Below are 22,114 nucleotides of genomic sequence, written 5' to 3'. Positions count from 1 at the left end.
AGGCACTGTTTGCTTGCGTTGAAAAACAAAACCAACTTTTTTCAGTGAGTTTGAAACATGCTATTTCTAATAGAACTAGTTCAAAGATGTTTCTAGATGACTTGTGCAAAAGCTGGTTGAAAACACCTCATTTTTGACATGTTTTGAAAAATCACAAAATTTTAAAGTGAAATTGTAGAGTAACGAGATTAGCTTATAAGTTGAAATCATATTTGAGAATAAAGTCATGTCACAAAATAATAGACTTCTCAAATTACCAAAATCATTCAAATACTGTCATCTCATATATGTATTCCACAATTCTAAACAGTATTATTAGTGTTCAAATTAGCGTAATTGCAAGGTCTTCAGAAGTGTGCAGGCTGATAGCCAAGTGTTTTCAATGGCTAGTATTCAACTTATTGACACTGGCCTCCTCATAAGACCTGCATAATCCTATTTTAGTGCTCTTTTGTGCTCTGTGCTCATTGCAAATAAATATTTAATACTTTAATTTATTTAATACTAGAAAAGTTTAAAACTTATCTCGGCGTTTGTATTGCTTATATCGAGAAGAGACTGTCACTCTGACATGTTTCGCCCTAAGGCTGTTTCAAGAAAAAGTCCCCCCTTGAAATGCTTTCCAAACCATCCCAATATGTTGGTTTCTCCTAATGTCGGGAATATTAGCCATTGATAACACTTGGCTATCAGCTGGCACTTCTGAAGACCTTGCAATTACGCTAATATGAACACTAATAATACTGTTTAGAATTGTGGAATACAAAATAATAGACAACATTTTATGGGAATAGTGTCATTATTACAGGAGCCACAGAAGGCTACATTTTTTTAGCCACTGCTCTCTGATCTTTTTTTATATATAAGTTTTCAAATTATAATCAAGCATAACTTGTACAGAAAGCAATTTAAAGACATTCAAAAATTATCCAAGAAATAGAACAATATTCATATAAGCAACTATATACAGGCTTAAATTCAGCTCAAGTCCTCAATTGAGATCCAAAATGTTAATAAAGCGAGATAATAGAAGAATAAATTTCAAAGCAAACATAGCTAATTAACTGAGACAAGAGTATCATATTTCATTCACATGGCACTCAAAAGTTTTTTCTTTCTCCAGTTGTGACGACAAAAATGTCAATTGAAAGGGCTCAAAGAAAACATATTTTTGTGTACGATAAACTACAATGCATTTACATGGGTGACAGAGATAGAATGTTGCCCCTAAAGCTATAACACCAGATTTTAACAATAGGAATTCACGTCTACGCCTTTGCGTTTCACCATCTAGGTCTGGGAACATTTGTATTTTAAAGCCTAAGAATTCTTTTTGTTTATTCTTAAAGAAAAGGTTCAATAACCAGCTTTTGTCAGGTGAAAGAGCTACTATTAAAAGTAAAGTTGCTGGTATCGCTACTTCCTTATCAGAAATTTCCAATAGGGTTGAGATATTAAGTTGTTCCTGATTAATTTCCTGTTGCTGATCTTGTATTTTATTTGGTACATAATAAGCTTGTATAAATGGAGGTAATGAATCCTCAGAGACCTCCAAAATTTCCAGCAAGTAACGTTTTAACTTTTCCCTAGGAGTTACCGTAGTAACCCTAGGGAAATTAATCAATCTGAGATTATTATTACGGTAAAAGTTCTCTAGTGACTCAAGTTTTCTTCTCAGATTGGTGTTGTCCTTAATTAATGTTTTCCGAATTTGTTTGGATCTGTTTAACTATTGATGAATATTCTCTATAGAAGATTAGAGTCACCAACTTCAATATTTAAATTCTTTATATCATGTTCCTGGTCATTAAGTTTCCCTTCCAGCTGTTGGAACTGAGGATTAATAGATTTCGCCAAATTTGATACAAGATCCTAGAAAGACTCTGTTACTTCTCGGAGCTTTTCAATTTGAAAATGCTGTGGCATTGAATTAACTCACTCACCAAATGACAATTTTTCTCATCGGTCACTTTCCTAGGTTTGTCTTGTCCCCAATGTTGCCATGTCCTCAGTCTTAATATTCAAACTGTCCTGCAGAAGCAAAGAACCTAATTCCATGCTTCCCTCTGTGATCTCCTTAGCCTCCAAGAGGAGGTGCGACCTGACTTCCGGGAGCTCCTCCACCTGCGGGAAGCTAGGTCTGAGGATGTGGGGGAAGTGATCTTGCGTCGGGACTCAACGTCATCTCCAAGCCCAAAGAGATTGCTTCCATCCAGCCTTTCTGGAGTGTCTCATGCGGGGGAGGAGGGGAAATCACCAATGCCGTTGAGATACCCTGCATCATCATCAGTTCCTCAATGTTACCGAGGGTGGCTGTCCCGGAGCACCGTGAAGCTCCAGCAGTACTCTATCCTCTCCTCTTCGGCATATCAGGTAATTGGTTGAATAAGAATAGCAGAAAGTTGAAGTTTAGAGCGAATAGTCAGAAGAGTAATGTTCAGTTAAGGAAGCCAGCGGCCATCTTGGATCCCTGAGCTCTGATCTTGTGGGGTTTTTTCATCAAAACAGTTGGAATCTTCATATGTCAGATTCAAATTATGCTGTTCTCATCACATGGTTGGGGGCATGGAGGGAAAAGAAAAATCAGACCTTTGTTCATCCCATTTTGCTTTACTGTAATTCTTATTGTGGATTCTTATTTTGACTATTCAGCTTCTCCCACTGGTAGACTTTTGGGATTTATTTTCCATTATAAGTGATATTGTACTTGTTTATTATTTGCACTGAGCATCATTTATCCCAGGACAAGCAGGCAGCATATTCTTGACTGATGGGTGACGGCACCGACGGAGCCCCGGTACGGACAATTTTAGAGTGATTGCACTCTAAGAACTTGGAAAGTTCTGGTAGGCCGCACCGCGCACGCGCGAGTGCCTTCCCGCCCGACAGAGGCGCGCGGTCCCCAGTTTCTTAGTTTCCGCAGAGCTAAGAAGACGCGTTTCTTTCAACGGCTGTTGAAAGTTATTTTTTCTACTTTATATCGCCTTCCCGCTCGCGTAAACCCTTTTGGAAATTTTATTTCCGTTATTTCTTTTCTTTTCTAAAAAAAAAAAAAAAACAACTTAATTTTTTTCTTCAGTTTTCGTTTAGCCCAGGCGGGGCCTATTGCCATCATCGAGGCCTTGGCCTTCGATTTGGCAGAAGCCGTATTTACTTTCATGCCCCCTCAACCCGGGTTTAAAAAGTGCCAGCGGTGCGCTCGACCAATTTCACTGACAGACCCACCCGATGTCTGATTCCGCACCACCGGCACCGACGTCGGCTCCATCTCAGTCGGCACCGACTTCGTCGACACCGCGCAATACCGCGCCGGCGTCGCACCCCGCAGGTAAGCCGGATAAGAAGCCTTCCCCGTTGGAGCGTCCTCCGGTCTCAGTAGCAGCGAGTCCAATCCTGCCGACCACGAGGCGTCCACGGAAGCGCTCCGCCCCGATTGAGGTGAGCCCCTCGACATCGGGTTCCTCTTCGGAGTGTAGAGCGGCACCCAAGGTACCGCAGAAGAAAAAAGCGGTACCGGTGCCTTCATTGGACGAGCGCATTGCCGCAGTCCTGCAGGTCCAGCTAAAGGAACAACTCCAACAGCTACTCCCTGCTCTTTTGACTCCGAGCCTTCCAGTCCCGGTCCGGTCTGAGCCGCCGGTACCGCTGGTGCAGCAGCCCCCTCTATCGGCATCCACTTTGTCGGTACCGGGGCACATCACTTCTTCGGTATCAATGCCAATCTTGGCACCGGAACCGAGACACCAGGCTGTTCAAACGTCGGCACCGGCACAACCCTTAACGTCTCCCGGTACCGGTTCACAGAGGTCTGGTAAGTCGACTCATAAAACTCGACACCTAGAACCCTCCACACCGGAGTCACGGGACCGCAGTTTTCAGGTGAGGGACCCTGATCTGTGGGGTGATTCAGAAGAGCCTTTCCTCTCTGAGGGAGAGTGTTCATCAGGGGATGAGGATCCTTCTGGTTTTGATCCATCTTCCAAACCTGATGCAACTTCTTTCACCTCTTTTCTTAAAGAGATGTGTGACTCTTTATCTATTCCCTTGGAGGCTGAATCCAAAGCATTTTTAGATGCTCTTGACTTTGACCAGCCTCCAAGGGAATTTCTCAAGCTGCCTCTCCATGACATTTTAAGGGAGACATTTTACAAAAATCTAGAGACACCATTGACCATTCCAGGAGCTCCCTGTAAACTGGACTCCTTATATAAGGTCATACCAATTCCAGGCTTTGACAAGCCTCAACTCCCCCATGAGTCTTTATTAGTAGAGTCTACTTTAAAGAAATCCACGGGGGCTAGTGTGTATGCCTCTGTCCCTCCTGGCAGGGAAGGTAAGGCCATGGATAAGTTTGGCAAAAGGCTGTATCAAAATGCAATGCTAGCGAACAGGTCAGGAAACTATGCTTTCCATTTTTCCTTTTATGTTAAGCATCTTATTCAAAGTTTGTCATCTTTTGAGAAATATCTCCCTGACCGTAAGAAACCAGCCTTTCGCCAAGCTTCTTCATCGCTCTTGCAACTGTGCAAGTTCATGGTCAGATCAATTTATGACACTTTTGAGCTGACCTCTAGAGCCACGGCTATGTCAGTGGCTATGCGACGACTGGCCTGGCTCAGAGTGTCCGAACTCGATGTCAATCACCAAGATCGACTGGCCAATGCACCTTGCTTAGGAGATGAGCTGTTCGGAGAATCCATGGACTCTACTACTCAGAAACTCTCAGCTCATGAAACTCGATGGGATACTCTCCTTAAGACAAAGAAGAAGACTCCACCTTCTAGGCCTTTTCGTCAACAATCGGCCTACCAACGAAGGTTTGTGGCTCGTCCCTTACCTCAAACACAGCAACAACCCAGGCGTCAGAGGCAGCAACAGAGGCAACCTGCTCGACCTGCCCAGCAGCAACAGCAAGTGAAACCTCCTCCTTCTCAAAAGTCAACTCAGCCCTTTTGACTTGGTTCTCCTGGACATAGCCAATCTTCCTCCTTCTACTCATCTTCCACAGCCCATAGGAGGGCGCCTTATACATTTCATAAGCCGTTGGGAAATCATCACCTCGGACCTGTGGGTCCTCAACATCATCCGCCACGGCTACTCTCTCAACTTTCAGACACCTCCTGCCCAAAGTCTACCAAGAGAGTCTGCTTTCAACACTCCTCGGTTTTCCCTCCTTCTTCAAGAAGTTCAATCCCTCCTCCTTCTGAACGCTATAGAGGAAGTTCCTCTAGATCAGAGAGGGCAGGGATTCTACTCCCGTTATTTTCTAGTCCCCAAAAAGACAGGAGATCTAAGACCCATTCTAGATCTTCGCGATCTAAACAAATGCTTGGTCAAAGAGAAATTCAAAATGCTTTCTCTGGCCACTCTTTACCCTCTTCTCAATCAAGGCGACTGGCTATGTTCCCTCGATCTCAAAGAAGCATACACTCATATACCGGTCAATCTGGCTTCCAGACAGTACCTATGCTTCATAATCAATCGTTGTCATTACCAATACAAGGTGCTGCCCTTCGGTCTTGCCTCCTCTCCAAGAGTGTTCACCAAATGTCTGATTGTGGTGGCTGCCTTTCTACGATCTCACCACCTTCAGGTCTTTCCTTACCTGGACGACTGGTTAATCAAGGCCAATTCATCTCAGACTGTTCTCCTGGCCACCAACCAAACCATCATGTTTCTTCAACTTCTGGGGTTCGAGATCAATCTACCCAAATCTCATCTCATCCCCACTCAGAGACTTCAATTCATCGGAGCTGTCTTGGACACAGTCCTCATAAGAGCATTCCTGCCATCCAACCGTCTTCAAACGCTTCAATCTCTGTGTCAGCAGGTGCTTCTACAACTTTCCATCTCTGCCAAGCAAATGATGATACTCTTGGGTCACATGGCTTCCACAGTTCATGTCACACCCTTCGCACGTCTTCACCTGCGCACTCCTCAATGGACCCTAGCTACCCAGTGGTCCCAAGCGATGGATCCATGCTCACGTCACATATCTGTCACATCATCTCTTCGTCAGTCTCTACAATGATGGTTGATATCCTCAAATCAATCCAGAGGTCTTCTGCTCCATCTACCTCCTCATCAACTAGTCATCACCACCGATGCCTCCCCTTATGCCTGGGGAGCCCATTTGAACGAGTTCCAAACTCAAGGACTTTGGACAGCCCAGGAAAAGAAGCATCACATCAATTTCCTGGAACTCAGAGCGATGTTTTATGCCCTCAAGGCTTTCCAACATCTTCTCTTCCCTCAAGTTCTCCTGCTGTGCACAGACAATCAAGTTGCGATGTACTACATCAACAAGCAGGGTGGAACGGGCTCTCGCCTCTTGTGCCAGGAAGCCCAGAAGATCTGGACTTGGTCCATAAATCACCATCTATTCCTGAAAGCTATCTACATTCAGGGAGAAAAGAATTCCTTAGCGGACAAGCTCAGCAGAATTCTCCATCCTCACGAGTGGACACTCGATCCTTTCACTCTACAGTCCATCTTCGCTCAATGGGGCACTCCTCAGATAGACCTCTTTGCAGCTCCTCACAATCACCAGCTGCCCCTATTCTGCTCCAGACTCTACTCTCCTCACCGTCTGGCAGCGGATGCATTTCTCCTCAACTGGTCCAATCTGTTCCTGTATGCTTTCCCTCCTCTGCCTCTCATGTTGAGAACCTTGTTCAAGCTCAAGAGGGAACGAGCCACCATGATTCTGATTGCTCCGAGGTGGCCCAGGCAACATTGGTTCTCCCTTCTACTTCAACTCAGTTCCAGGGAACCTTTTCTTCTTCCACTGTTTCCTTCTCTGCTTACACAGCATCAGGAGACCCTTCTACATCCCAACCTCCAGTCTCTGCACCTGACAGCTTGGTATCTCTCGGGCTGACTTCTCATGATACGCTTTTGTCTCAGCCTGTTCGTTCAATTCTGGATGCCTCCAGGAAACTGGCCACTCTGCAATGTTACCATCAGAAGTGGACACGTTTTTCTTCCTGGTGTCTTCTTCATCATCATGATCCCACTTCCCTTGCAGTGGAGACCTTGTTGGATTATCTTCTTTCTTTGTCCGACTCTGGCCTCAAGTCCACTTCAGTGCTATTGCGGCTTTTCATGAGCCAGTCCATGGAAAACTCCTCTCAGCTCATCCCTTGGTGTCCAGGTTCATGCGGGGTCTTTTTAATGTGAAACCACCTCTTAAAGCCCCTCCTGTTATCTCAATGTAGTTCTTTCCGCTTTAATGAAGCCTCCATTTGAACCTTTGGCTACCGCTTCTTTCAAGTTCCTTACTTGGAAGGTACTTTTCCTTATTGCTCTTACCTCTGCCAGGAGGGTCAGTGAGCTACATGCACTAGTTGCGGATCCACCTTTTACAGTCTTCCATCATGACAAGGTGGTTCTGCGTACACATCCAAAGTTTCTCCCTAAGGTTGTCTCTGAATTCCATCTCAACCAATCCATTGTTCTGCCTGTCTTCTTTCCGAAACCTCACTCGCATTCTGGAGAACAGGCTCTGCATACTTTGGACTGTAAGCGGGCTCTGGCTTACTATTTAGACCGTACTAAGCCCCACAGATCATTCCCTCAACTCTTTCTGTCCTTTGATCCGAATAAATTGGGACGTCCTGTTTCTAAACGTACGTTGTCTAATTGGCTGGCAGCGTGCATTTCATTCTGTTATGCTCAGACCGGACTGACACTGGAAGGTTCTGTCATGGCCCATAGAGTCCGAGCTATGGCAGCATCGGTAGCTTTCCTCCGTTCCACTCCTATTGAGGAAATCTGCAAGGCTGCTACTTGGTCCTCAGTTCATACTTTTACATCTCATTATTGTCTGGATGCATTCTCCAGACGGGATGGACACTTCGGCCAATCTGTTTTGCAAAATTTGTTTTCCTAATGGCCAACCTTCCCTCCATCCCTCTTTTTGTTAGCTTGGAGGTCACCCATCAGTCAAGAATATGCTGCCTGCTTGTCCTGGGATAAAGCACAGTTACTTACCGTAACAGATGTTATCCAGGGACAGCAGGCAGATATTCTTGCATCCCTCCCACCTCCCCGGGTTGGCTTCTTAGCTGGCTTATCCTAACTGGGGACCGCGCGCCTCTGTCGGGCGGGAAGGCACTCGCGCGACAAGTTCTTAGAGTGCAATCACTCTAAAATTGTCCGTACCGGGGCTCCGTCGGTGCCGTCACCCATCAGTCAAGAATATCTGCCTGCTGTCCCTGGATAACACCTGTTACGGTAAGTAACTGTGCTTTTTCTTTCTATGCTTCTTGGTTGTACAGTATTTAGAAATTTTTGTAAAATTTAAAAAGAAAAATATGATATGCAAGACATAGAATTGAATGAATATAAAATCCTTTTGAATACAGAATATCCCTGAAGTTCATGGGGGTTGAATTCCAGGAGCACCCACGAACTTTGAAAACCCGCAATTATTGGATGCGGTTTAGGAGCGGGGATCGGAGGCGGGAGAGGGCTGCAGGGGCGGCGGCTGCTGCAAGTGCCGAAGTGGGCTGTGGCACTTGCGGCTCCGACCCGGGTCAAGATCATTGGTCAGGCAGAGCGGATTGGGGGGCTGGAGGATGCACACGGCGGGGTCGCGGAAGAGGTGGATGGAAAAATTGCAAATGACTGAGTCCGCAAATTCTGAACCACGAATTCGCGGGGGAGTACTGAATTAGCACAAATACCTTTCAGAAATTGTTAGTGTCTGATGAAGGCATTTTCTCTGATATTTGTGAATAAACAGCAAAAAAAAAATCAAGAATTGTATAAATGTTAAAGAAATACATCTGCATTAGCTGAAGGTAATTTCTGAGATGGTTGGCTGGGGGTGAACAAGGTGTGTTGTGAGAAGTAATGTATAATGGAGATGCACATTCCTAGATCTAACCTATTTTAATCACTAAACTGAAAATATTTTTCTGTCTTTTTTCCCCTGTGTGATTTATTCTAAGTCAGGCTTGTTCAACCTTTTCTTTTTTTTTTCAGGCAGGGCTGTGGAGTCAATACACCAAACCTTCTGACTTCAATTCTGCCTCCTCTTTTTTTCTACATTCCAACTCCTACATTTACTATATATATTTTTTTTATTTTGAAGCTGAAGTCAGAATCAGTACATTTTTATGGACTCCCAAGTCCACAATTCCAAATCTGACTTCACAGCCCCCGCTATTAGGGGCCATATTTTGTAATATTGCAAGGGCCAAAACATGTATGGAAGCACTCGTACACCCACCCCCCTTTTACAAAACCACAGAAGCGGTTTTTCCGTATGCTGATGCGCTGAATGCTCTATGCTGTTCTAAACGCTCACAGGAACAGCGCAGAGCATACAGTACGTTGGCCTGCGCTAAAAATTGCTTTTGTGGTTTTGTAAAAGTGTGTGTGTGGGGGAAAGAAACACACACACTCACCTTCCCATAGGCGTCTATGTTCTAAACCTACCTGAAGTATTTTGCTGGTGCTGTATCTCAGCTGCGTATGTCTGGGGCTGACAAGTGCATGACATGGAAATTTAAAAAATAAAAAGAAGAAAACACTCCAAAACCTGGCAGATGTCACCGTCATATTTATTAGTAAATTTATTCTATATTTTTCAGATAACAAATTGTATTACCAATGGAAAAAAAAATCTCAAAATGGCGAACAAAAAAAGCATGTGTGTGTAAAACCAGTGTTTCAAGCACATGCATTAAAGGTGTATCTTATGCACGTTCGTTGAAGGCTGCCAGTTACATAGTTTGCTGGTAGTTCTCTGCCCCCTCCCTTCCATCCAATAGCATCAGCACACTTATGATTGACACATGCATGCCTACAACTTAACATTTCCTGATGCATGAGCACATTTATGCCTCTTTCTGTGGACTATTCTGCGCATGTTAGTCGGTTTCTCCAACGACTGATTGGATGGGATTTTCATGGACCTCTGCAAACCTCATTTGCTTGCGAGGTTCTTTCAGCATCTCTCAATTTGAAATCATTTAATTTACTGGCACCGCAGCAACCCAAAGGGTTTTAATGGTGTTTTTAGAGCATCAGGGCCTCGGCCTCTTTCCCCTCATCTGGCTCCCAACAGAAGTTTGATGAGATTCCTGCTTCCACTGCCGTGCCTTGGCTTTCTGCAAGCTTTAGCTGTGTGTGCCAGAAGTTTAGGTTGCGCTCAGAATTGACTACCCAGTCATTAGTAGTGGTATAGAAGCTTTCAATAAACAAAACCAACCTGAATCTCAGCACTACACGACTCAAGTTTGCAACCAGTTGAATTGTGGAAGGGAAATCAGGAATCCCATGGAGTTTCTGAGGGCCAAGTAAAATCTCTTGGTGGATCAGAGTTTGGCCCACGGGCTGTAGGTTGGACAAGCTGATTCTACATACTTTAGTTCCATTTGGTCCCTCTTTTTCTGGTTTCCTCTTATTTCATTCCTGCCCTAACTCCTTTGGCAGGGTCTCCTTTCTATTTTCCATTTCTTCTCTCTTATCCCCCCCACCCCCACACATTTATTTGTCTTGAACATTAATAATCCCTTTTTCATCTAACTTCATTTTTCTTTTCTCTCTATCCTTAGCTGCACTTCACGCCTCCTTTTCCTCAGTCTCCAGTTCTCTGTGCCTCGGTACTTTATCTCCCATCCATTGCCCTCTCTCACCCTGAATTTCATCCTCAGTGAGTGGCTTTCATCACCAAGCTCTAGTTCTCTCATCTTACCCCACCTGAAGTCGTCCTTGCTCAGAAGATATCTTATACCCTTCTCTAACTCTTTTCATGCCATCTCCACACACTTTTTATTGTCTTGCACACTTTCTCATCCCTTTTTCTGTCCCCCTTTTTCCATCTCATCCTTTTCTACTAGCTTTTCATTTAATTGGTCCTCTGCTTCTAGTCCACCTTTCACGGTTGTAGCAAATAAATAGAATTAAAAGAAAATAAGATAATATGATACCTTTTTTTATTGGATTAAAAATGCATCTATTCAATTCATTTATTCAAGGAGGGACATGATCTTTTCTGTTACGGATCCTCAAATTTGGAACTCTCTCCTAATTAATATAAGAGAAGAAAAATTACTTAGTAAGTTTAAAAGTCTTCTGAAAAGCTGGCTTTTTAAGGAAGCCTGAGTCATTCATACTCTATTAACTTAGGATGCTTTACAGCGGACTAATAGTGCTGGTAAGCGAAAATTAAGCGGGTAACCCTTCCCAACCTCTTGTTTCATTACCTATTCCTATTTTATTTGTTTATGAATTGTATTTAATCCTTTAACTTTTTTTCCCACCCCCTTTTTCTTATATATTGTTTTGTTAAAATTGTACTAATTGTCTGGTTCAATTAATGTGACTTTTTCTTTTTACCCTGATTTTATAGCTATGTGTAAATCGCATTGGATTTGGATTTTGCGATCACATCAAATTTTTAAATAAACTTGAAACTTGATCTGTTTGACTAGCTTTTGAAGGCAATATCACCTCCGCAAGATCAGAAATGAGCAATTGATGATGTATCAATTGTAGCTTTTAAAGTTTTTAGTCTCCCACACTCCTCTCTCCCCTTTCTAGTCGATCTTCTTCCCTTGTATCCCTCCCTATTCATTCCTACTAGTATGGCCTTGATGGTCTTTCATGTACAAGGCATGATTAAGGCATGGGCAAACTAGGCATAAGCCTAGGACTCAAATATTTAGGAGATGCCCTCTGAAAAGGTCCCCAGTGCATATTTTTGTCTTAGAAAGTCAACTGCTGACTGAAAGAATTGAGGTAGTTGGGGGGGGGGGGGCACCGCCCCTGCTACCATTCCATGTACATTGTCCTCTAGTTCAGAGAAGAATTTAGTGAATGGTGCCTCTAACCAGCTGATTTTCTTCTGTGGTCAGAGCCACACATAGCTGTATGTGTGGAAGTTTTCATGTGTGACTTCCTGGGGCCCATGGAAGGGTTAATCCTGCCCTGCCTATTCAACTGGAAAACATTAGGAGGATCTAGTCACATTACATGATACTGAAACAGATATCCCTTTTGTCTCCCTCTTCCTAATTCTGAGTGGGTGCTGTTGATATTGCTCCTAAATGGGTTGCTCTCGGCAACAGCCTAGTTGGTATAAAAGCTGCACTAGCCCTGGGCATTCATAGCTTTTTGTCTTTATTAGCTAGTATGACCTCATTAAAATAGTCCAGACCAGGAGTTTCGGGTCCAGTTGTGAACCTGCTGATAAGGTGAGATCTTTGGAACATGAGAGCTCCGCTTGGAACTTCAAGTGTTGACTCTTTTGCATGGGATATATCAGAAGCTGATACTGATGCAGGGTTGTGACTATATGTATGTAAGCATATGTGGTTTGAGAACGGTTGCACAAACATTGGTGTTAACACATTTAGGGCTAGATTCACTAAGCCCACCAATCAAGTCCCGACCACTTAGCGACCCCTTTGCGACCCGATTCACTAACCTCGTGGCCGATCATCCTCCCATCCGATCCGATCAGCGCATGCAAATGAGGGGAAATGGCATGCAAAGTAGGCAGGCAGAGATTCACTAAACAAAATCTGGAACACCAACTGGGCTGCCCTATCAACAAAGAAGGGACTACTGGGGACCAGTCGCTCAAGTCCTTTCTGACTGCCCTCTCCTACTCTCTGCCGCCCTAATAACTTCTACTCTCTGCCCCGATTCTCCGCTTTCTGCCATCCTGATAACTCCTGCTTTCTGCCCCGACTGCCCTTCCCCGCAGTGCGAGCCTGTGGTTTTAACCCACGGGTTTAAAGCGGATTAAAACCACGGGCTCGCAAAAAAGTAAAATACAAAAAAAAAGGCATGGAGGACCAGCGCATGCGCAGACCATTTACAGATGGTCTGCACATGGCGTCGGGATCGCTGGAGAGCAATCCGTGCAGTCGGTGGGGGCGTGATTCCGATCACCATCATTTGCATGAGGGCAATTCGTGACTCAGCCCCCCGGATCGGATCCGTGCCCTTATTGAATCTAGCCCTTAGAGTTTGATGGGAATATCTGTCAAACTGTTGATGTAGCAGTATTTTGCAAAACCTGTCTCTTCCTCATGTATGATTTTGTGAATTTCACAGTAGGACTGGGCAACCCTTTTGTTCATTACTCTGACATCCTATGGAGGCAAGGATCAAATTTAAGGTTACGGTTCTTAACTTGCATGAAAGTGGCTGGGGCCAGGTGAAAGGACTGTGATGTACTGAGGCAGCTTTTGGCTTGTGCCCCCCCCCCCCCGCCATATTCACACCCCTTGTCGCTCTCACGCCACCTTCACTCCCAGTCTACCTTTTTAAATGTGGTTCTCCCTTCTCACAGTGTTTCACTTGATGCTAATTGCACCAGTTCCAGTATGTTCCCTCTACTGTGCCCCACTTTGGCATAACTTCCTTTTCAGGGGCATAGCAGAGAGAAGATGCTGGAGCTGCTGTGGGTAGCATTAGATGAAATACTGCAATGTAGACTGGGGGGGGGGGCCACTGCCAGACTCTGGAATGGAGGTTTTGGCCACTACAGGGGAGCATGTGAGGCAAACTTTTGACACCCTGAACCAGAGCCTCAGCCGGCCCTGAGGATGGCCTTTATATCTGGTAAATAGATTGAGGAAATACTGTCCAGGAAGGAATCAGAGATTTGTGGATGATTATTAGTTGTTCCTTTAGTTAGCAGGATAAGCTAGCAAATTGGTATGTTTTCAGTGATGGCACCCACTTGATGGAATGAGATGCCAGGTTGGAGATTGATCAGAAAGTTTTTCATAAGTTGGTTAAAACATGGCATTTTCCAGGTGGCTAGGAGAGAGAGGGGGCAGTAGGATCAGTTTCTTTGTTTTTCCTATGGATCTTGCAATTTTTTTTTATTGTTTTTGGTATGTTTTATTTCTGTATGTAATAGATGTTAACCTATTGATCAGCCCTAGTTCTATGTGTGATATAATCTATACTTTCTCCTTTCATAATAGGAATTGAATAAAATGTGATTTGTAAAGACGCTTGAGCAAATGTTATGGAAATTTGTAACATCTGAAAGATTTTCTCTAAGAGTTTTAATTATTACTGGCAGAAAAGATGATATTGTGTAGGGACTTTCCAGACCACAAAAAGATCCTTTTTTGGAGTGTGTTCCCCAAACTCGTGTTTCTGCCACCCTAATGGAGGATAGGGCCTGGAAAAGTTATTGAGAACTGAATGAATGTCAGTTCGGGTTGCAAATTGCAGGTGGCCTTTCTGGTGCAGCCTGTTCTACCTACTACCTGTCCAGTTCAGATACTTTTTGCTATTATATTTCTGTTATCTCGGATCGTGCAGGTCGCTCTGCTGCAGCACTTCCAACTGATCTCAAGTCTCGGCAGCATAAGCTGGAATTAGTAGTTTCATACTTATATGGTTTCTACTTGTATGGTTTCTTTGGCTTCCCCATGGGACAGCCCTTATAGAAAACACTGTGCATAATGCATGGCTTTTCCGTTCTTTGCAGCTTGGAATGCTGTGCGAACTTGCTGATAAGGGATTTGCAGCTGACTCCATTTAGCAGACCCCCAACAAACTTAGGTTTTGTTGACTTTTACAGTCGGAAGAGTTCAAAATCAGAACCCAAGTCGAAATCCTCACTGTATTTGTGGTGCAGAGTTCTGACTTGCACCTCTTTCTCTCTCTAGCTCCCATACAGAACTGTAGCTTGAGCACATGTTGGAGATAGTGAACCGAGACGCAACAGGGGTCTTTTTTTTTTTTTTTTCTTGTTCAAAAGACAATGAACTTTATGCTAGGTTAACAGCCGAACAGACTCCTAAATTACAGATGTGCTGAGGACTCCCACCAGAGAGAGAAATGGGTTTGTTGATGCATTTAGAAACGAGGGAGCTGGGGGTTTAGCACGTCAGATCCCTCTAAGGGAGAGGGAAATCCGACGTCATCTTACACCAAATTAATTTGATTGGCCTTTGCAGCCTGAAGATCCCTGCGTGAAATATTGGCGGCAGAGGGCCAGGTGCGATATTTTTCCCCTTGCCAGCTCTCCTTGTGTTTAGTATTTCCCTTGCCTTAGCTCCTAGTGTATTGAATCTAGGCGCGAGTTTATATGTCCCAGTACTGAAAGTGAGATATAAGAAAGTTGATCTCGGCGGGAATGTTGGTTTCGGTTTATAGTCTTCCAAATCAAAGGACTGAAACGAAACGTGTGTCACTTGTGACTGTTTTTAATGAATTTGTTTTACTTTAATTCGCTGATCCGGGTCCTGCGGGACTTATGCTTCAGAATGTTGTGCGCAGAAGCTAGTCGGTACAGACAAGCATGAGGTATAAACTTTCGGCAAGCCTAAGCAGGCGCCGAATTGCACTAGGAACTGGAGATGTATTCTAAAAACTCAGCAAAATGTTAATGAAGGGTCTGCGTGGCAAAAGCCTTGGAGAAACGATGTGCTGGAAGTAGTCTAGCAAGGTATGATGACTTGCCTTAAACAAATATATCTTAAAAGCAAATATTAGAGTTGTAAGAATCTCCATTCCTTTCCTTTATTCATCTTGATACAGTGGAGGTGAGAATTTATGAGTCCATTAAAACTTAGGATCTTTCTATGGACAGGCAATTCAGAGTTTAAAAAAAAAAAATCCACCAAAGACCCGAATCCCTTTATCGAAAAATGCAAACTTTCAGTTTCTGTGTTTATCTGCTTAACTCCTAGCAGTGCTGGTTGCAACCCCTTTGAAATACTGTTGCTACAAAATAAGCTCAGACTGTTCTTTCTGGAGTTGATACCAAGAGCAAGACGGACGGGAAAGAGACTGTCTTTTGTCAGCTAATTGTTTGACGGGAGTTCCAGAAAGAACAGCTTGAGCTTTGTAATCTCTTCTCGTTATGCAGTAACAATTTAAAAAGTAATTTAAAGCGGTAGTAGAACGGATGCAGTGAGTTGGGATCTACAGTAGTTACATACACTACTTAAAAGGTCTAAATTTTCTATGTGACTTATTACTGGAGTTTGTTTTTTTTTGTCGGGGTAAGAAGAGATTCCTGTTGTTGAAATGGGAAAGTGGGGGCGGGGGGAATGATTTGTAGTTTGCTATGTTCAGAACTGGATTGCCTATGTTAAACGAAGTTATGCATTTAGAATAGAGCACGCAGAATTTAATTACGAGTTTTCTTAATAGCAGCCCTCTGGAAATTAAAATTTGCTGACGTCGACAGGTGCGTGTATTAGTTCCTTGTGAAACTGATGGGACTGTGTATTTCGTTCCGTGTGAGCTCATATTTTTGTTGAGTCTTAAATTATGGTTGTACCATATATCTGCGTTTGCGTAGGAGCTCCCCTTCTTTGCCTTCAAATAATGTATCTGCCCTTGGCTTGAAGCTTTTAGTAGCAGCAGAACTGGAATAAGTGGGCCCCTTCCTGGCATAACTGCCCAGACCAGCAGACTTTGACTTTGCTTGGAAATGAGGTTTCTCTACAGTAAGATCGTGGGAACATGACTACCAAAGGCTGGGCTACAGGTTTTAATGACCTGCTTGGGCAAATACCACCGGCTGTAAAGGAAAGTGTGGATCTGGATCCTGAGAACCGCTTCTAGAACAGAGAGCAGGGCTACTTTAAACACCCCGCTGCGCGAGGGAGCGAGCAGTAACCTGCCACCACCCGAGCGAGCTGGGACCAGCCTGTGGGTTCAATGCGCCCGCTTATGGGTGGAGAAAGTTGGAAGGGGATTGGTTAGAAATGACAACGAATGTCACCGCCCTCATTGGTGGAAGGGCTCGAGCGGACGGTAGTGAATAGCGCGCTCATTGGCTGCGGGCTGGGAGCAGAAACGACGGGGAGTCGCTTTCGGGGAGTTCGTGCAGCGGCAGCATCAGCTGTGGTTTGGCGGGGGGGACTTCCGGATCAGACTGCGCGCCTGGCGCCGGCAAATACCAGGTACAGAGTCGGCGCGTGCCCGCCGAGTTGCAGGCGCGTGCGCGCTCGGTGGCGGGCTCCCGCCAGGCCGGGGCCTCTGGGAACAGCGCTGGATCCTGTCAGTTCATCGGGCTCCGCCTCGGCTGCAGGTTTCGGGTGATTCCTCCCCCGATGCCTCTCCGGAGATTCTCCTGATCAACTTCCCCTTAGGAGATGAGAGGACTGAAGCTGCTGGGGGGGAACAAATGACCGCGTCAGCAATGCCCTCGCCCTCCTCCCCGGGCTGACAGATCCTTTCCTCCTGTCCCGATCCCTCTCCGTGCGGGAGGGAAGAACTTATCCTGCCCTCGCCACCCGTCATCTCGGGAACTGACAGCCTCCGTCTCTTTTGATCTATGCCGTACTTCCTCGCATCCTGCTGTTGGGAGTTTCTTCCTTCTTTCTGTTCAGGTAAAGTGAAGTGCGGGACCCGGCGGAGCAACTGCTGGTCTCGCGGGGGGGGGGGGGGGGGGGGGGAGTGAAGGGCCTGGGACTAGTTTCTTTGCTCGGGGTGTGTGAGAGCGTCCTGGAGAAAACGCTTTCTTTGCCTGGGGGAGGGGTGGGCGGCGGAGGCGAAAAGCCCGGGAGAGATGCTCCAGTAGCTGGAGTTGGCTTGATTTGGGCCGGGACGAGCTGTAATATAGTCCCGGGGAAGGTGGCCGCGTTCCTGGGCGGCTCCCCGGCAGCCTCTTGGAGCAACCCTGACAGCTCTGACCGTTGCTGGCTGCTGGAGTCTGGATGTGGTGGAATCCGATCCGGGTTTTCTCGCTGCGGGGCGGGTAATTTCTGACCGTGTCGGCAGCTAGACATGGAAAGTGGAAGAGAAATTTTTATTTTTTTTTGAGGAGATGCGTGTACCGAGCCTCGTGGTAGGAGCGAGGGGCGCGGGACCCTCCAGGCAGCGCAGCTGAGCCGGGTCCCGACCTTGCATCGGAGGTAGGCGGACCGCTTTCTTGGCTGCGATCAGGGGAGGGGGAGAAGGGCTGAGAGTATTAACCGCGGGGGTGGGGGTGGGGAGCGACGGCACCTGTCCGTCGAGCGCACGCGGTCTGTGGGGTAAATTCGCTGACCCCGAGCGCTCGCGAGTACAAAATGGAGGTTGTTTTTTTTTTTTTTTTTTTTAGAGAGAGAACGAAGGGATGGAAGTAAAAGTAGATAGCTCGGCACGTTTTGGGGTGCGTGGTACCGAAGTGACGATACCGGTTTGTGGATAAGCTGCGGGGATTCCAGTAAAAACCCCGCTTTCCTGGGGGGGGGGGGGGGTTAACGTTTGCGAAATACTCTGGGTCTGAGGAGCATCGTGCGAGGTCCTGAAAAGTGCTGATAAATGAGAATAACCTACGTTCACCTCTGTCACGCAGCTTTTATTTTATGGATGTTAAATACGGTAGCTTTATACGCACTTGCATTGGTGAGCCATTGCGTTTGATATGGGCGTACGCAGAGCAAAAGATCGGCACGCCAGGCATTTTGGTCTAGTTTAAGAGGAGCCTGGATGCTGTTTGTCAGTGGAGATGTCTTTCCGTGGTAAATTTTAACTTTTTGCTAAGGTTTCCCTCAAGGAGCAGGGGAGCATGTCCAGCCTTGATTTAAAGAATATGCCGAGTCAGGGTGGCAAACTCATCAAAAAAATGTAAGCCGGCCTTCTTTTTATTCCTTGTGTGTATTGCTGTAGGGAGCTCGATCGTTACCATAATAAGTCTTTTACGTATTTTTATGACGCTTTATTGTTGGGTATTTTAAGAATTTCTTGTTAATGCCCCAGATTTTTGCGAAGCATCTCTAAAGCGGGAAGTTGTGCAACTTTTCCAATAAGATAAGCTTGCAATTTCTGATCAAGGTGAACTTTGCAGGCTCTGTCTGCTCTGAAGAGCTGCATGTTTTTCACATTGTACTTTGAAAACATTTTAACCTAAGGCATATCTTGATCTAGTTCAGTCAGATTGAGGATTGTGACTGCTTATAATTGATTTTTTTAATCATTTGACAGTTTTCCAGTATTGCCTCTTCCCCCCATCTGTTTTCTTTAGTAAATGTTAGTTCTGTTAACACATTGGGCTGTATTTTTCCCATTGATGTCTAAATTTGTATCTGAGTTAATGTGTGTGGTTTAACATTTTTTTCTGTGGAATTATATAGATGGGTTTCAACATAAGTACATACAGTTACACATCTTAAATAAAAAGTTACAGAAATTGTTAAATGTATGCCACCAGGATCAGTTCTGTATTAACCTAGATTATGAACGGTATGTCTACAGAGTAAAGTAAAATGCACCTATTGTGTGGGTTACACCTGTTTAGACTTTTATAGGCATTTCTGAAACAGCTGCTTTTAAATTTGTAATCTATTGAGAGAAGTGACCCTAGTCCATTCTTTCTGATGTCCTCGATGGGGGCACTTAAGCACCTCCCTTGTGTTGCACAATCAGTTTAGTCCCCAAGAGACAGATATTAAGAGGATCACTCCTTTTGAGAATTACTTATAAAAACTGTTGCATATACTGAGCATTATGTTGGAAAATCCTCTTCAGATGAGCAAAGGTGTTTTAACCAGGGAAGGGGTAAAACGTTGTCCTGACGGACCTCGCGGATCTAAAACCACATGTCCTTAAAAATCTGAGGTCCGTGGCTGTGCCACTTATAGTTTAGCGCTCACGGATCCGTCTCAGCATAGGGAGGGAAAAGTATTAAGATCCGTCAGTGCTAAAATCTCATAGAGGTCTGTAAGAGTCTGAGGCCCGCGTTTTACCCCTTCTCCAAGAAAGGCAGAGCAGAGGGGTACATCGAGCAATTCAGAGGAAGGAAAGCAGTTGAGGCTCTGCCTCATGCCTACGATCCTCAGACTGAACCCCGGCAGCACCCAGCAATGTTTGGAGACTTCTTTTCCATAACATCCCAAACCTATGTTCCCGCTATCTTTGTTTTTCCAAAACATAAGAAGGCTTCTGCTCTGCCGCTCCAGCACTAGTCTCTGGCTCTGACAGACCTCTATGAGATTTTAGCACTGACGGATCAGTCTCAGCATAGGGAGGGAAAAATATTAGGATCCGTCAGTGCTAAAATCTCATAGACGTCTGTCAGAGATAGAAGTTACAAGTGGCACGGACACAAACCTCAGATTTTTAAGGACATGCGGTTTTAGATCCGTGAGGTCCGCGTTTTACCCCTTCCCTTTTAACCATAAGAATTGACCCACCAGTATACTTTGCTGTAGTGTCCTAGCATGACTACTCTTTATAATGAAGAATAGTATTGTGTTCAATAATTTTAATATGCAATTTATTTATTTGGCTAGTTTTATGTCCTGAGCTCAGAAAGTGTTACAGGTTGAAATACATAATGCAGAGACCGGATACAATTTTCAAATGTGCATTACAGTAACATAGGCAGGCTGCACCTCCTCATCCACCCAGCCCCTGGCAGGCATTGAGAATAAAATCACAGAGTCAGTTCTGGGAATAAAAGGCCACAGCTTTATTAATGATGTGCATGAAATAACACCCTAGGAAGCACTTGAGCCATAAGCCCTCTCCAGGACTTGCTCCCCTCCTTGACCTCCAGCAAAGGAGCACAGAGAAAAGGGCTGATGCCCCAAGCATTCAGCATTTGAATTTTCAGCTGCCAGGTAGTTATGTCCCCTCTTTCCCGACCCATCCAATGCGAGGGAGCAAACTCCCCCTGACGTCATAGCTGGGGAAAGGGGGCGGAACAAAGGCCAAGCTTCCTCCAGGCAGCCACCGTGTTACTAGCGGCATGCTCAGAGGGCCATCGCTGCCGGCATTTAGAGCTTCTTAGATTGATATACATGGAGAGTCTAGTTTAATATACTGTTTAATCATTCTTAGGTGTTTTCTAAGTTTGCATAGATAGAGTTTGTATAGAGAGGTAGGATACCTAGAGATTTTATGGGAAGAGAGAGGTCTTTTTTTGTTCTACTAAAGTTTAGAAATCCGTCTAGGAATCTGATATGGGAAGGTAGTTTATTCCAGTAGCTTGGTGGAATTGGGAGTAAGAACGGTGTCAGGCACTCTGGAGTTGGAGGGCAAGGCCAATGGGTATTTGGAGACTTGTTTCCTCTTGAGAGCGGAGTGGTCTGTTTGAGATGTATGGTGGAAACTTGTCTGTTATGTAGCTGGGCGCCATGCTGTGACAGATAGGGGAAAATGCTTGAGTACCTGAATGTAAACCACTTATGCTACAAGTGGCATAAAAATATGAAGCTAATAACTGGTATGGAGAGCTTGGAATACGAGGAACGACTCAAGAAACTGGGACTGTTCTCCCTTGAGAAGAGGAGACTGCGAGGGGACATGATTGAGACTTTCAAAATACTGAAAGGCATAGACAAAATAGAGCAGGAAAATAAATTATTTACCTTGTCAAGTGTGACATGGACAAGAGGACATGGACTGAAGCTGAGGGGGGGACAAGACCAGGACAAATGTCAGGAAGTTCTGCTTCAGGCAGCGAGTGGTGAACGCCTGGAATGCTCTCCCAGAGGAGGTTATTATTGAATCCACCGTTCTAGGATTCAAAAGCAAATTAGATGCACATCTCCTTACGAGAGGCATAGAGGGATACGGGTGACTAAAACTACATCAGGTGTGCACCTGACTGAGCCTCCACTTGTGCGGATCGCCGGACTCGATGGACCTTGGATCTGATCCGGTGATTGCAGTTCTTATGTTCTTATGTGTAAGGATTTGTTTGCTATTACTAGTCCCTTAAAAATACATTTGGTGATGGGGAGCCAGTGGGCTGCTGATAGTGCTTGTGAGACAGTCTCGGGCATTGAGGTTCTTAAGGAGACTGCTGCATTTTGTACATTTTGTAGTCCAGTGGTGTCAAACTCAATCACATAAGGGGCCGAAATCTAAAACACAGGCCAAGTCGCGGGCCAAATTTTTTTATTAAGATGCTTAGGCTTATTAGAAGTATAGGGTTACAATTTCTCCAATCCCACGATGGCTGTGTGGTGTAAACAAAAGAAATAAATAAGACTTTTCCTCTCTTTTAGGTCCTAGTTCACACTTGCTATTTAACATCAGCTCTGACAGGGTACACATTTCAAATCTGACATTGTAATCACAAAATAGAAAAAAAAATTATATTTTCTACCTTTTGTTGGTCCCAGGCTCTGGTTTCTGTTTGTCTTCTGATAACTCGCTTGCTAGAGTCTCTTGCCCATTTGTC

The 22,114-nt window shown here is 44.8% G+C and overlaps 1 protein-coding gene across 5 annotated transcripts in view; it reads left to right on the top strand.

Annotated features, from left to right (window-relative positions):
• Nucleotides 1-22,114, top strand: part of BAHD1 (bromo adjacent homology domain containing 1) — a 318,594-nt gene that overhangs the window by 185,072 nt on the left and 111,408 nt on the right. The window contains exon 1 of one of the 5 annotated variants that reach the window (XM_033952038.1): nt 16,767-17,330. The exons of 1 other annotated variant lie outside the window; for it this stretch is intronic. The gene's annotated coding sequence lies outside the window, so the exon portion shown is untranslated. Of the gene's footprint in view, nt 1-16,766; nt 17,331-17,737; nt 17,856-18,226; nt 18,553-22,114 lie in introns of those variants that run through there. 3 more of the 5 variants (XM_033952035.1, XM_033952037.1, XM_033952036.1) reach the window with 3 other exon arrangements.

This window comes from Geotrypetes seraphini, chromosome 7 (assembly GCF_902459505.1).
Source record: "Geotrypetes seraphini chromosome 7, aGeoSer1.1, whole genome shotgun sequence".
Lineage (NCBI taxonomy): Eukaryota > Metazoa > Chordata > Amphibia > Gymnophiona > Dermophiidae > Geotrypetes > Geotrypetes seraphini.
The sequence above is the reverse complement of the archived record's forward strand: the minus strand, read 5'-3'. Positions and strand labels throughout refer to the sequence as shown.